Source organism: Condylostylus longicornis, unplaced genomic scaffold (assembly GCF_029603195.1).
Source record: "Condylostylus longicornis isolate FDR11 unplaced genomic scaffold, ASM2960319v2 ptg000040l, whole genome shotgun sequence".
In the NCBI taxonomy this organism is placed as follows: domain Eukaryota; kingdom Metazoa; phylum Arthropoda; class Insecta; order Diptera; family Dolichopodidae; genus Condylostylus; species Condylostylus longicornis.
In genome coordinates, this window is record NW_026578009.1 from 12,345,480 (window position 1) to 12,362,001 (window position 16,522).

Consider the following 16,522-nt stretch of genomic DNA (forward strand, 5'->3'; position numbering starts at 1 on the left):
CATTGGGTGCTAAATCAGGACTGTACGGCGGATGACCCATCAATTCGACATTTTGAGTGCTCAAATAGTCCATTGTTTCAGCTGATTTGTGAGAGCTTGCATTGTCATGATGAAGAATGATTCGCCGGCGCTTGTTTGTTTTCCTTATTTCTTCGAAAACTTTCGGCAAACAGATGGTGGTGTACCATTCAGAATTGACCGTCCTACGTTCCACTAAAGGTACTGTGGCCACATGACCGGTTATACCAAAAAAAAAACGCGATCATTTGCTTCGATGTGCTTCTTCCACGAACAACTTTTGTTGGATTTGGCTCGTCTTGGAACACCCATACGGTCGATTGCTGTTTCGTTTCGGGCTCATATGCATAGATCCATGATTCATCACCTGTGACTATCTTATAAACGTCTTTTGACGCACCGCGATTGAATTTTTTCAACATTTCTTTGCTCCAATCGACACGAGCCTTCTTTTGTGCAATCGTCAAATTTTTTGGGATCCATCGACAACACACCTTTTTCACGGCAAGATGTTCATGCAATATCTTATGTACGCTGGTGGAACTAATGCCCAAGGATGCCTCAATCTCACAGTATGTCACATGCCGGTCCATCATTATCATTTCGCGCACAGCATCGATGGTTTCCGGCAAAACGACCGAAATTGGCCGACCTTCACGAAATTCATCCTGGAGCGAACGGCGTCCGAAACCAAACTCTTGGTACCAGCGATTTACAGTGGTTTTTGATGGTGCTTCATCACCAAAAGTCGAAACAAGTTGATCGAGACACTCTTGTCTCGATAATCCGCGCCGAAAATCGTAAAAAATCATCGCACGAAAATTTTCACGGGACAATTCCATTTTTTGACCGAGATGAATTTTTCAAGTCACTGTAAACAAAACAATTCGCGCTCGAATGACAAAACGTTCTGAGTGAAGTTGTCCTAAAAAATGTCAAACTTTCCAATGGAAGTGTCAAATTGCACCTGGCAGCACTAGTATTGCCAGGACCCGAAATAAAAATAGTGACCCTCGTATACAATTATATCATAAAAATTTATATACATATATATATATGTGTTATATATATATACAATAAGTTTGCTACTTGATCCTACTCATAAAAATAATATTGCATACAAATTTTCATTTAAATCCTAAAAAAAAGAATCAGTATGTATAGATATATGTATTAAGTAATGTTCTCATAATATGTATATACATGCATGTATGTATAATTGAATTTATATAATAGTAAAGAAATTTAATATAAATTGCGTAAATTGAACTACCTACACATTTTCCACTCGTGTTTTATTTATTATAAAAAATATAAGAAAAAAGGATAATAAAATTCATTCAGAAAAACTCTGTGCGACGTAGCATAGGAATTGTAAAATATTTGGCTGTTTTTAGTCTTATATAAAAGAATTCGGATCAAACTAATGGTTTGTAGAGTAGCACTTTTTCTCTGAACAAGTGAAAATACTTCTTTTTTAAGTAAATATCGATTACTTCTTTAAATCATTTTTAATAATAATAAAATATTGCATATATTTAGGATGAAAAAAAGGATTAAAGAACCGTTAATATAATTATCAAATTTTGACGGTTATAAGTCAAAAAAATTTTCTACTGATTAAAAATTAGCTAAAAAAAATTTTTTAACTAGTGTTTAAAAGGGGCTAAAATTTCATAACTTACGGTCTAGAAAAAAAACGATTTCAGAAATTACAATAGCAAACGCTTGGCCTACACTACACAATTGTAGTCAAACTTAGTGTAATTTTTTAGTGTTTCGAATTTAAAAAATGTGTTTGTGTTTTCAAGTACTTAATCAAAATTCAATATATAGGAATCTCTGCGGACATTACTGGGAATTATTTAATTTGCTCTTACTAATTTTATTAATATTTCTTCAAAATCCTATTTTATTTGTGTGTAATATACGCCATAATAGTCAAATGAATTGAATTTTCTTCAATTGATAACGTTAATGGTATCAGTGGTTACGAGCAAAATGATCAGTTACATTTAATTTCAAATATATATGTAAGTGATATGACGACAATAACATTAAGACGCTTCATAGAAATATCTTCTGCACCGCGACGCCTCAGGTGGTTGCGAATTTGAAAAAAGAGTTCTATTTAATCTCTTTTCACTAGAAAATTTCTCTAATCTCTTAAAAACTAATAAATTAAAAAAAAAAGTATTTATTTTTAATAAGTTATATTTTTTTTTAACCTTAGAGTGGCGAAAATGAACTTTAGCACTTATTTTTATTTTCCTTCAATTTATCGCATATTTTTGTTTTATATAATTTTTAAGAATGTAGGCGTGTCATCACATATACTCGTAACAAAATAAATTGATAACAATTTTCAATACCTTTCGCCCTAGTATTCAATTTTCACGCACTTCCATTTGCATTTTAAATCACAAATACATTTTATATTGTTTAAAAGGAAAGAGATTAAAAAAAATTTATTACAAAATTTTTATTTTATCTAAAATAAAAAAGAAAATTTGATTTTTACTTTAAATCAAAGAATTTAATGTAGGCGCTGATGTTATAAAACAAAACCATGTAGACTCTAATGTCAAAGAGGCAAACCCAATACAACATTTACACATAACCTAAATTCACACAAACATACAAATATAAAATATTATTTATGTGGCAATAATAAATATCGCAATGGGATCTTAAAAAAAGGATTTTTTTCCCATTTTTCAAGGACTCTCTGAATATTCATACGTACATGTGGTGTAAGCTTACGTTTTTTGTTTATTAAGTGACTTTGATGGTTGAAAATTTTCTGGTTTATTTTTTTTTTGTAAATCAAATGGAAAAAATTAATTTAAAATTTTATTTGAGTTTTTCTAAGAAATTCATAATTATTTGTCATGGTTGTAAATTCCTTTTTTCAGAATATGTATGTATGTACTAAGTATATGTTGTGAAAAATTATTACATACTAATTATATAGTTAATATTCACAACGTCAAAAAAAGCAAGAAAGAGAAATATTTGCGTTATTTTAAAATGAAGGTCGAATAATTGATTATTAAATTCTTCTTGAACAAATTATAATGCTTTCCCGCACTAACACATCGCTACATTTTCGTGATTATTTTAATGCAGATACTTAAAGTAATTTTATCTATTTTTACTAAGCTTCGACAGATTAACCATATTATTACGAAATTATTACAGATCGTCCCCAGAAATTCGAAAAAAAATTGTGAACAGCGAAAAGTGAAAAAAAGGCGTTTGACTACTTAATAGTAGTCAAATAAACGAGCATAATGTCTAATCGCGTTCATATATTGAAATTGTTCAAGTTTATAAGCTTTGCTTTACAAACAATATTTTCTATTTCCTTTTGTTTTTCTATTTGAATAAAGGAAGTGCTTTTCTTTCTGAATGTATCGAATCACATGAATTCGTCAATGTCGATTTTCTAAGAAATCCTTTACTAATTGACTATAAAAGAAAATTCTGGGAAATCAGAAAGCATTATTAATCTTCAGCACCATTCAAATCATTCAAATCCTTCTATATCAAATCCAAAAAAAAAAGGAAAAATAAGTATTATTTGCTCACATATTCGATTACTAAATACATATGTATTTAAGAGTATGATTTTGAAATAAATTTTAATTTAAGTACAATTCAAGTACATTGTAAAAAGTAATTGAGGGTATTCCAAATGAATTCAGATGAAACTAGTAGCAGTAGCAGTACATTTCCATTCGTCAATATTAAAAACATCCGAAGTGAAAATTTCTTAACCGATGTTCTATTTATATTATTATCATTTGTCATAAAATGTTGCCATATTGCATACTTTTAGGGCAAGATAAAAACCTAAAGAAACGATATTACTAAAATATTAAAAACTTATTACTAAAATTGCAGCTTTCTATATTAAAGAATGAGGAACCGTTTTCTAACGAGAAGCAAACGCTTTATATGGACCAGTTAAATGAAACTAATAAGAACATTGTTTTTTTTCAATTTTGATGAAAATTCGCATGAAAAAATTTCAAGGAATTTCTTAAAAAAGAAAATGCTTTATATTTAATTTTTTTATGTTTCGATATTTAAAACTGTTGTAAGGCGTAGGTAACTTTATATTTTTGTTTTGGAATGAAAACCTAATGAAAATGAATTTGAATGTCAATTAAAATATTGTCAGTTCAATAAAAGCTATTTTTAGTATTTTATTGTAGGTTGTTTACTGTTTTTTTCTATGAAATATAATTTTATTCTCCAAAAATAGAAAGTCCTTGTAGTCTGCCTTATAGCCAATAATATAATAAAAACCGTTTATGTATATGATAATATATTGGTATTTGTGCAGATTTAAATGAAAAATTGTTGTTAGGACTTGGTTCAATTGCGTTCTACATGTAAACATTCAATAATATTTACACCTATAAATCGTAGTATATGTAGATATTAAAAGGAGTTTTCATTAGTTTTCACAATTTTATAAAATTTTTTTTAATATAAACAGAAATATCTGTTGCCATAATATCCAATTTCCGTTTCCTAGAATTGTAAAACATCTTCTCTATTGAGATCGGATACACATATAATTTCTTTGTAGAATCACAATAATTTAATTTATGGCATTGGAATAAATTCTGATAATTTGAAGATAAACAAAATTTTATGATTTTATAGAATATTTGAAGCCTTTCAAGTATGAATTTCAATATAATTACTATTTTTAAAACTATAAATGAATATTTCAGAAGCAAGGGTATCAAAAATTGCGGAGAAAAGTTTTAGTGTTCTCGAAATATTTGTACTAATGAGCACAATGAGAAAATGTATTCCAAAAGAAAAGTTTAAATTCGAATAGCATATAGTATGAAAATGTCAGATGTTATTAAATTTATTAATAAAATCCTACGAGTTTAGAAATAAAGCATAAAATTTACAAGAAATTTTCTACATCAAAGAAATCTTATGAAATTCGTTAATAAATTGTGCTTAAATTTAATAATAAAAATAACTTGATTTGTTCAATTCTTTTCAGAAAAATTTGATATTCTATATTCTACTTTCATCAAAGAATTTTCTTTGCCCTTACTTAACGCAAAGCATAGTCAGGTGGAAATCAGGGATCAATTTATACATGCAACTTAATTAATTTCAATTTGATTTTTAATATTTAAATATTTTATTTGATTAATTAGCTTTTAACTTTGGTTAAACAATTTAAAAAACAATTCTACAATAAATTTGATTACGGCACATCCTTTTTTCTATATTTCATAACATGTTTTAGAAATATATATTGTATGTAAATATATTAAAGCAATCATACATAATTCTTATATTAAGCATGTTTATAACCCCAGTGTAATAACATTCCATCTAATTTCCCGAAACAAACATTGTATGAACAAAATTTCTAGGTCCCATTTTAACTGTATACATAATAATATTCCCCAAATTAAAGATAATGAGGATCTACTTCAGTCAATTCCGCTATAATTTTCCAACTAACATTACAGCTTTTCTTTAATAACCATATGTCAAGAATAAATTTAATATTGCTAAAATTTCTTGTCCATTATTTCTAGCATGCATAAAGGACTTTTAGTATTACATTTGTACTGATGTATGTATATATTACATATATTTTATATATTTTTATTCATTTTTATATTTAAATGATTTGATTAATATAAGAAACGTCAGAGCTTCATATAAAATTTATCCAATAATTGAGATTCATAATATGTTGAATGAAATAACCATTATACAATACATACAATATAATTTGAATATAAAATTAGAAAGAATAATTTCAATTGAATACATATAGAAAAATGAATTGAATATAGGAGCTGGTTTTTTTGTAAGTGTTTTAAGTCCATTTTTTCATATATTGAGATATTTAAGGGTTTGCGTTTGAATTTAAAAATTTTGGCCATAATTACATAATTTGTTTATTTTATGTCTAAATAGAATTCTACCAAAATTTTGATTGTAACTATGGAGAGATGGTATCTATAGTTACTCATCAAAATTATCGTTACTTAGTCTTTTTTAAAAGTGCACTTATATCAGTTCAAAAAAAAACCAACTCATATATGGAAAAAATAAATGCTACATTAGAATTCATTGGTAAATCCTTGTAGAATAATACAACTTTAAATGCATAATTCATTTGAATCAAATATCCTTGAAAAGGATGTTGTATTTGATTCGAATACATTCATATTATAATAAAGCAAAAAAATTCAACTTCATAAATTATAAATATAAAAATAAAAAAGAATATTTTCTTAATTGAATTTCATATGTTTTGGGTATCTATCACTTAGATGTTGGATACTTGGATTATTTTGAGTTGGTTAATAAATTAAAAAACTTAAAGTTACTTTGATAATTTTTTTTATGAAAACCACAAATTTTTATAAATAATTTAATTACAATGAAAAAATTATTTATCACAAACACATGCATATATATTTTACGCTCCCTCGTTCATATTTAGTTGTTTGCTGTATGTAAAAATAAAATTAATGGAAATTGTTTTAATCAACATGTGATTAGAAAATTTTATTTTAATTCAAATTTCCATTGAAATTTCGATATTCAAAGAAAAAAGGATTAAAAAGAAAATTTTTAATATAATTTCTTATTTATTTTTTATGTTAATTAATTATTTTAATGGAAAATTGGCTATTAGCTATATTAATTAACATGATTGAGGGACTTGATAACCCCGAAAGATATGCAATTTTTTTATAACTATATTTATAGCAAACGGCATTTTAGAAATATTCTTACTTATGGATCTACTTTGTATTTTATTATATCTTAAATTATTGTTATACTTACCTGTTAGTTTTATTAATAATAGATCATTTTATTATAATATTATCGATTAATAGAAGTAAGAATAATGAATTAGAAAAGCTAAGAGAATGCTATTTATTGTACATATTCCTTGATATAAAAAATTATTATAAATTCAAATGTCCTCATTTATAATTTTTATGCTACCCGATATTCATAATAAAGTCCTGTTTTATTGAGTAATAATATTAGTCTGTATATTAAAATTTTATTCAGAAATTAACGAAAATAACACACATATTACCTGAACGAATCTTCAAATTTCAACAAATATTTTAATTCAATTCTATTAGGACATTCTCAGAAATCACAAATTTTCAAAAAAAAGTAAATTAAAGAAATAAACGCAATTTTACGCATATTATTAGCTCTTTTTGTCATAAAATGATTTTTTTATTGTATGTAATATTTTTTTTTTTAATTTTTCTTTCCTTTCTTTTTTTATTATACTTATCTATTATTTTATTTTTGTCTGTTCTTTTCATTTTATTATCCATTCTCATATTTTATTACCCTTTCGCATGCAAAATAGTTTTCCATGGTTTCTTTTACTCCAATAAACACAGTTTCCTTTATACATAATAGTACAATATATTTCACACAATTTCGAAAGGAGCTGCCAGTTATTTCCTTAAAAAACGTCATCCTGTAAATATTCAATGTACTCGTATAATATAATAATAATGTATTAACGGTATTTGCCAGTGGTTTTTACCCATGGAGGCCAAATTTAAAATAAGAATAACTAAGGAAGCCGCATATGTTTTGATACCAATAAATGTTACTTTTGTACAGTTATTGCTGTGCAAATTCCATTTTTTTTATTTTGAATTCAGTTTTTATTTATTCCAAATTGATTTTTTTTTTATTTTGCAGTCAATACTTTTTTTATGCATACATTTATAAATGCATATAAAAATTGATAAAATTATATTAATAAAACAAAAAATCAATCCAATAACTAAATATCAAGTAAATAACATCTGTTATCTGTTCTGCCCTTCCAGAGGTCTGGGTTTTTACTTTTAAGTTTATAAAAGTTAGAATCGCACTGGCCTTGGCAAAAGTAATTTATATTATTAAAATTTTTTAAAGAAGAGCCTTTTTGAGAAATTTACTTTCCAAGTAAACCCTTTAATTAAAAAAATTTTAAGCACGTAAAAAACGACTAATTTTCCGAACAAAAAGCAGCGAGTCTGTTACATCATATTTTGCATTGCGCATGAAATTTCGCTCAATTAAAAACCAAATTACCTTAAAAAAAGTATAATAAAAATTTTCATTTGTATAAGAAAAATTCAAGTATTTCAAAAATATTAAACTTGTAATTAAAATAAAAATTCTAATTAGATTATAATTTAATATTACTCATTCCCCTCCTGTCAATTATTTTTCAATTCATTTAAAATTTATTTCAATCATACTTGTATAAGCACGTCACTTGCATCCATAGATATTTCATCAAATTTTGAATTACTATTACAAAAACTGCCACGTGTTCCTTTAATTAATGAAATTTTTCTCGAAATAAAGAAAAGAACTTTTAAACTTTAGAACTTGTTTAAAAAACGAGTCAATAAGGAAAATTAACTTTTATTTATTTTGAAGTTGAAATTTTAGTTTTATTCTTTTGTTATTTTCTAATTTAATTAAATATGTCTTGAATTATGTAGGCATGTACTTATAATTATAAAACGAACTGCAAATATTTACATGTTAGAGTGTGGCATCGTTTATCTATACATAAGATATTTTCTATGCGTAGGCATTTAAATAGATTATAATCAATCCAGACTTTATACATATATATACATATGTACGTATATAATCTTAATATATTATAATTTTTGCGTACTCAATATAAACATAGGTTTTTCTATTACATAAGACACCAGGACAACTATATCATCCGTCCTTTTTTATACCCTGCACTTCGTGAAGGGTATATTAACTTTGGTATGGAGTTTGTAACTACTTGAAGGAGTCATCTGCGGTATGGACATATATATATATTCTTGCTCAGCGTAAAATTCTGAGTCGATTTAGACATGTCCGTCTGTCCGTCCGTCCGTCCGTCCGATCGCACGATAACTCAAAAACGAATAATGCAATCGACACCAAACTTTCACAAGTTTTTTCTTTTGTGCCAAGGACGAGCCCTATTGTTATTGGACTAATTCGGACAACGGGTTCGGGTAGCTGCCATACAACTCAAAGAGTTTATTTTAAATATTTCAAAAACTAATAAGGGTATAAATAAAAAATTTTGTATATATGTGTCCAATTATATTCTACACATGCTCTAAAAATTATAATGGGATAGCTGCACCGGTTCGGGTGGGTGCCATACAACTCCAACAGCAAATTTTTTATATTCGGAAAAATAATAAAGTCAGATTCATGAAACTTGGCAGTCATGTGTCCAATTATAGGTCAAATATATTTCTGAAGTTTTAGAGGAATTGCTTGACAGGTTCGGGTACCTGCCATACAACTCCAGAAGCTAATTTTAAATAATTGGAAAAATAATAAAGTCAGATACATGAAACTTGACAGTTGTGTGTCGAGTTATAGGTGAGATATATTTCTGAAGTTTTGGTGGAATTGCTTGACAGGTTCGAGTAGCTCCCATTCAAGTCTAAAAGTTTATTTTAAATATTTGGAAAAATAATAAAGTCAGATTCATGAGCTCTGGCAGTCGTGTGTCCAATTATAGGTCAGACATATTTCTGAAGTTTTGATGGAATTGCTTGACAGGTTCGGGTACTTGCCATACAACTCCAAAAGCTTATTTTAAATATTTGGAAAAATAATAAAGTCAGATTCATGAAACTTGGTAGTTGTATGTTGAGTTATAGGTCAGATATATTTCTGAAGTTTTCGTTGAATTGCTCTACAGCTACAGCCAAAAGTTTAAATATTTGGAAAAATAAAGTCAGATTCATGAAACTTGGCAGTTGTGTGTCCAGTTATAAATCAGACATATCCGTGAAATTTCTATAGAATGGTTTCACAGGTTTGAGTAATTGCTATACAACAACGAAAGGTGCAGGGTATAATTCAATCGGTTTATACCGACTGAAACGTTTTTACATGTTTTTAGATAAAATCATCAATATCAGCACGATGTAGCATACACAATAATTTCATACATCTCTACTCCGTTTATATGTATTGTCAAAAAATCCTATGACCATAAAGTTTGAAAAATAGATTTTTATGGTTTTAACACATTTCAAGATTTGATTTGCTTTTAAAATCTCAAATTTTAACTCCATTTAAATTTTCAGTTGGTTATTTTTCTACAATATTCTTCCAATCGAGAATTATAATCATTTATGAAGGTGCTGCCGTGGATCTCAATTTGCGGTTGACATTTGATTAAAGTTGACAAATTTAAACAATAAGTGTAGTAGTCATTTTTGAATTAGTTGAAATTTTTTAAATTTCGTGCCAATCTGATTTTAGTAATTAAGATTTATAAAAATGTTTAACAGTGAGGAAATAAAAAATTAAAATTTACGAAATGTAATGTCAAAATCAAAAATTCAAATGAGTTGTAATTTTAAATATCAATTTCAGTTTTGATTGAATTGTAAAACGCCTACTCAATTAAGACCAGTTGAAATTTGCAGTAGCACGTTAAATTACTTAAACTATTTTAAATATCAACTTATTGTAAAAACATTTCTTTAAAATTAATTCCATAACTATATTAATTTTCCAAAAACTATGCAATAAAATTTGGCTATAAGTAAATAATTTTTGCAAATAGAACTTGTTTCCTTACATTTTCACCCATAAAATTCTAGAATTGTCAAATTATCCGATAAAACGTGCTTCTTTAAAAACCCAATCTAGTGATTCTGTTGTTTCTTTTTATGGTTTTTTTTTTGTGAAAGTTTTGGAAACAGTTGTCGTCATTGGATTTTTGTGTATTCCTTTTCTTCTTTATTCTTTATTGTTACTATTTTCATAGTATATTTTGGTTTTATGTGTAGATTTATGTTGATTTGTGTTTATGTGAATGAAAATTATATTTTATTCTACACAATTTATAAATTTACTTATTATTTGTGTACATACAATTATATATACATAAAAAAAAGCCTCCCAAAACAACATTAATAAAAAAAATAAAAAAAATGAAAAAAGAAAGTAAAAGAAAAATCTAATTTCGCGACGACGTCAATAGTTATCTGCAAAAAAGAAAAAAAAAACAAAAATACAAGTAAACAAAAATATAGAAAAAAAGAAAATAAATTAACAAAATATATGTACACATATAATATGTAAAACGATAACAAAACAATAATAAAAACAACTCCTGACCTCGGACACTTTTGGAACTTCAAATATATTTCATTATATACGCAACAAAATGTAGTCAAAGAAAATTTAATATGAGCATGTTTATGTGTGTGTAAAAATGTCAGTATACCGACGTACATGCATATACATTATACAAATTTATATTTATATTTATTTTAATACCGTTACTTTCACCAAATCAAAACAAAAACGAACCTAAGAAGAACCTAAAAAAAAATTATTTGTTTTTGTTTTGGAAATTTTTATGTATGTATACGTATACGTCCAATATACAAACATATGTACATTTGGGTAACGAATACCCAAATAATACATATATTGTATATATACGTTATGTATGTATCATTACCGTTATTATTAGATTTTAATTTTTTCGGCTTATTTTTATTATTGTATTTTGTGTTGACGCACAAATATCGATTTCGGAAATTTTTTTTGTATTCTACTAGAAATTTCGAATCAAATTTTTAGGAATGATACAGTTTCTAATTTTACATATATATAACTGTTTATATGCATGTTTACATTATATATGTAATACTATATACATATATGAGCCTAATATGAGGTCTATGATGAGATTGAGATTCAATGAGAATTTCTGCCTACACAATAATTTTAATGTTGTATTGACAAGTAAAAAAATGTGTATAGGTTAGAAATTTTTGTTTTCCCATTTCTAATTTCAACCCAAAAAATTTTTTTTAATTACATGTGTATACCTAAATGAATGAATGTAGGTATTTATATAAAAAATGGAATTCAATTATGTAATATGTAATTTTGTAATTAATTTGTTTATTTTTATATATACTTAACCATAATACATATACATATTTATGTATTTGAGAAATGCTCATAGTTATCAACAATGTGGTCACTGGTCAGCGTCATTCGTCTCCAAAAAAAAATTGAGATATAAAAACTTAACACAACAACGCACAAAATAGAAGAAACACAACAAAAAGAAAGAAAAAACTAAAAATTTAAAAAATTATAATTAAATTTTTTGTCTCAAGTTATGTAGAAATAACAAAATTTTTATTACGTCGAAAGTGGGGGGCTCGTGTGCCTATTATAAAAATTGTAAACAAAACGAAGAAATCTAGGTTTAATATTTTTGTATGAAGACAAAGAATAGCAATTAAATTTGTTTTTATATGTAATAATTATGGTACATGTGCCCGTGTACATATTATGTGTTTATGTATAGATTACATTAGCAATGTACTATAAATATATGTATATATTCAACTGTATTTATGTAATTTATGTATCATGTGAGTATAAAAATTGAAATTTTTTATTGTTGCTGTATATGTTTGTATATTCTATGTTATAGGAATCACTTGAAAAGTCCAATTAATTAATTAAGTATTATGAAAGAATTTTTGTTGATATTTTTAATTTCTTAACATATTTTTTATAAAATTGAATTAATTTCTTTTTTTCATTCGCCTGCCTTTACTGTATGGAAGTCAACTTAAAATTTTGTAAGTAGTTAAAAATTTAAAAAATAATGAGGACATCGCATACTAATTTCTCAAGAACAAAATTTTTATATCTTTGTTAAATTCGAAAAAAGCGATTACGGTCCTTTTTCAAGCAGGAAATAACAAAGGCAAATGTAAATATGAAAAAATTCTGATCAACAAAAATAAGATCGTTTTGTCCATTTATAACTCAACTATTGCATTATGACTCCTTTTAATCCTTTTAACATTGTTCTCCTAAATGTATGCAATAATAACTTTAATTTCAAAAATTTGCAAATTTTAAGAAATTGTATTATTAAATTTGAAATTCTTTTTTTATTATTATAAATTACGAGTAAAATAATTTTTGTAAATAACAACTGGGAGTAACCATGTTTGTTGATGGACATTATAATACGAAAGAGAACCAGTCTCAGATTTTCTATTAAATATATCAAAAATTACAGAGTGTATAGAATGACCATATTAAATATTAAAAATACATTTAAAAAATATATCCTAATATTAGTAAATAAATCAATTAATTTTTAAAAGCACTCAGCAATATTAAATAGGATAGAGGAAATTCGGAGAAAAAATACAACTTTGCTTTAATTTGACAAAATAAATTGTTCAGTCTAGCAATGAATTAGTCTCATACCAACTATTAAACAGTACTCGTATCCTGTCTTTTAATACATCGAGATTTTTGATAAGAATTCAATAAATACTCTTTTTAAGTACAACATTACTAAAATCATTACTAATAGTAATTTTTATTTTAATCCATTTCAATACTTTTGTGTTAAAATTGAAATTCAATTCGATTTGCTTTGAAAATTCCTTAGTACTTCAATCTAATTAATTTTTTAATTCAGTATATTCTTATAACTAATATTTAATTATTAAAAATTGTGACTAAAGAAATATTTCCCTTTTGTTTATTTCAGATTCTTAAAAGAACAAATGACTAGTTTTCGTAAAGAATTAAAATTTTTGTTTGTGATTTGAAGGTAAGTGTTTGAAAAAATTGTTTATAATTAGTTCAAAATATAATTTGAACATAAGTAATGTAAACTTTAAAATATTTTCATTGTAAATTTATTGGAAATAAGTATGTTTTTTCCTGATAGTTTTCCAGTAATTATAACTTAAAAATTTTTTCGTAAGTTTTTGTAATATTTGAGTATAATAGATTGTTAATTATTGTCGTAATAATTATATTCAATTCGATATATTAATTTCATGGGATGTCATATAGGATTCATAAGACTAGGCGTCTTTCTATCTAAAACCAAACGTTTTAAGTCGTAGCAAAATTTGTTAAAAAATTTGAACCACATGAATGTCGATAACATTTTATTGTTCATGAGAGGATATTATAAAATTCACTAAGAATATTGAATAGAGACATTCAGTAAGATTATTGAATAGAAAAGTAAAACATAATCTATTTCACACACGCACACAAATTCATAAAGAACATTTCTAATAGATTTCATTTTCGAAAAAAAAAATCCAAAAGCTTTATTTTTGTGTTTTGCAAGCTTCGATTTCCTTCTATTCTAAAATTTTCTATTTAATAATGTAAAATACATAGTACAAGCGTTTTTGTAAAAAATATCACAAAATCTTTGTACCTGTGTAAAATATATACATACGTACACATATGTACATACGTACATTAAGAATTTATTCACAAACACCTAATTTAGTAAAGCTTTAATAATTTACTATTAAGAAAAATTTTACATTCACAAAGAGATGATTTTTAAGTCGTAGTAAAAAAATCTATAAGCTTTTAAATTTGAGCGTATATGTGTGTGCGTATAGTAGAAAATCTCACTAATGTTTTGAACTATTTAGAACTTAGAATGAGAGAAAAATTCAATTATCATTTTTTCAGAATATTCTCAATTTAAATTGCTGTCTTTTTTATATTTCGATATTATCTATTAGTTTGTATGTTTTTTGATATATTAAATATTATGAATTAAAATTTCTTGCATTGTATGAAATACCTAGTAAAAACCAATAGTACTTGAACTCTTTCTAATTAGATCTATCCAACTTTTTCGTTTACCTGTCTGTCAGCCTCATAATTATTGAAACGAAAATGTAAAGAAATTAGGGAAATTGTAATAAATTAGAATTCTGAATTACAAACGGGCAAAATCATTTTTTCAGCAAATGACGCGAATCATCGTAATCTTGCTACAATAACAACAATAAAGGACCCAGACGTTATACTAATGTCATCTCATGCAATATTTCCATGGAACACGTCTAATATAATATGCCTGATGTTTCCGAATGCATCTTGTAATTTGTTGAAAGAAACAATTAGGTTTCTTTTTCGAGTAAAATTTTACATACAAATATCATGTGCTTAAACTTTAATATACTATGCTGAAAATTACTTTCCTATAATATTCCGTAAGAACTTTTATGCAGGTTTATAAATGAAATTATAATGATAAGCAAATATTATTATACAAATGTTACTCATTTATTCCTTTCATTAAATTAAATTGAATAAAAAGAAAAATTGAAGCAATTCAGAAGGAAATTTGGGATATTCACAAAATATATAAAAAAATAACTACATGCGTGAACACATACATACTAATATATTCACATCGCAGTTTAAAAGTATCCATATGTCTATGAGTAATATAAATTTTTTCCAAAATCGCTAAATTAAAAAAATTTATTTAATATTTGAATTTCTAATTCAAAATATTAATAAAAATTCACAAGTATATTCAACTCAAACATTTTCCATTTTCTTCGAATTTTATTTACCCAACCCCTTTCCCGTTAATGACTTTTTCTTGCATTTATTCCTTTAAATTTAATTCTACTTTCTTGTAAGCACATATTTACATATTTTTTTACAATATATCAGGGGTGGTAAATCTGTGATATGTGTAGATCTTTAACGCTGTTGAAATTTTCACTCTCAATATTTTACAATAGTTAGTTTCATCGTAAAATATCGAATTATTCTAATATCAAGTCTTCCCAAAAAAGAGTTTCTAAGCTATACGTTTATATTTCGTATAATTTATGTATATATGTATATGCATATGAATGTATGTGTTAATTTATTTTATAACTTTTCTTATAGACGCTGCAGCATTTTTGTGAAAAAAACTTTGTGAAAAATTGTTTTTCATGCAAACTGTATATAAATAATGTAAAAGTAATTTTTTTGTTTTGCTATGGCGCTTACTACATTTTTGATGTTTCTGATTATTTCTTCAGGTGTGTACCAACGTATGTGATATTTCATTTGAACGTGTGGACGTTAATTTTTGTACGATAATTTATTTAACAAATTTTCACCAAACAGGATTAAATTTTCGTTATAAAACAACATCCTTAACAATAATTATCGTCCTTAATAAGATATATAGCTCATATTCAATCAAATATAAACGAATCCCATCCCTGAAATAAACTTACATACACCCAATCATACATTATATTCATAATTATTGATGATTTTAAAAATTTTCATAAAAATCTATTTAGTTTATTGTAATAAAAATTCAATGTATTCAGCGTCAATAAAGCTCAACCCCAATTTTAATGTATATGTACACATATACGTGTTTGTATATATATTTATCCTTTGTATTATTATATTTTAATTTATACATAGATGTACAATATGTGTATATTATTATGTAAGTATAATATACATATTATACGAAACTATAAATGAACAAAAAATTTAAATTCTTAATTTTATTCAACACTTTTGCATAGTCATATATAAAATACATATGTTTGTATGCATATAAGTAGAAACGTACAATATA

At 25.6% G+C, this 16,522-nt stretch overlaps 1 protein-coding gene across 1 annotated transcript in view; it reads left to right on the forward strand.

The window, feature by feature from the left end:
* The window catches only part of LOC129609891 (protein CREBRF homolog), a 134,605-nt gene that overhangs the window by 76,402 nt on the left and 41,681 nt on the right, over window positions 1-16,522 (forward strand). Inside the window, exon 3 of the mRNA XM_055522098.1 lies at window positions 13,646-13,708. The gene's annotated coding sequence lies outside the window, so the exon portion shown is untranslated. The remainder of the gene's footprint in view (window positions 1-13,645; window positions 13,709-16,522) is intronic.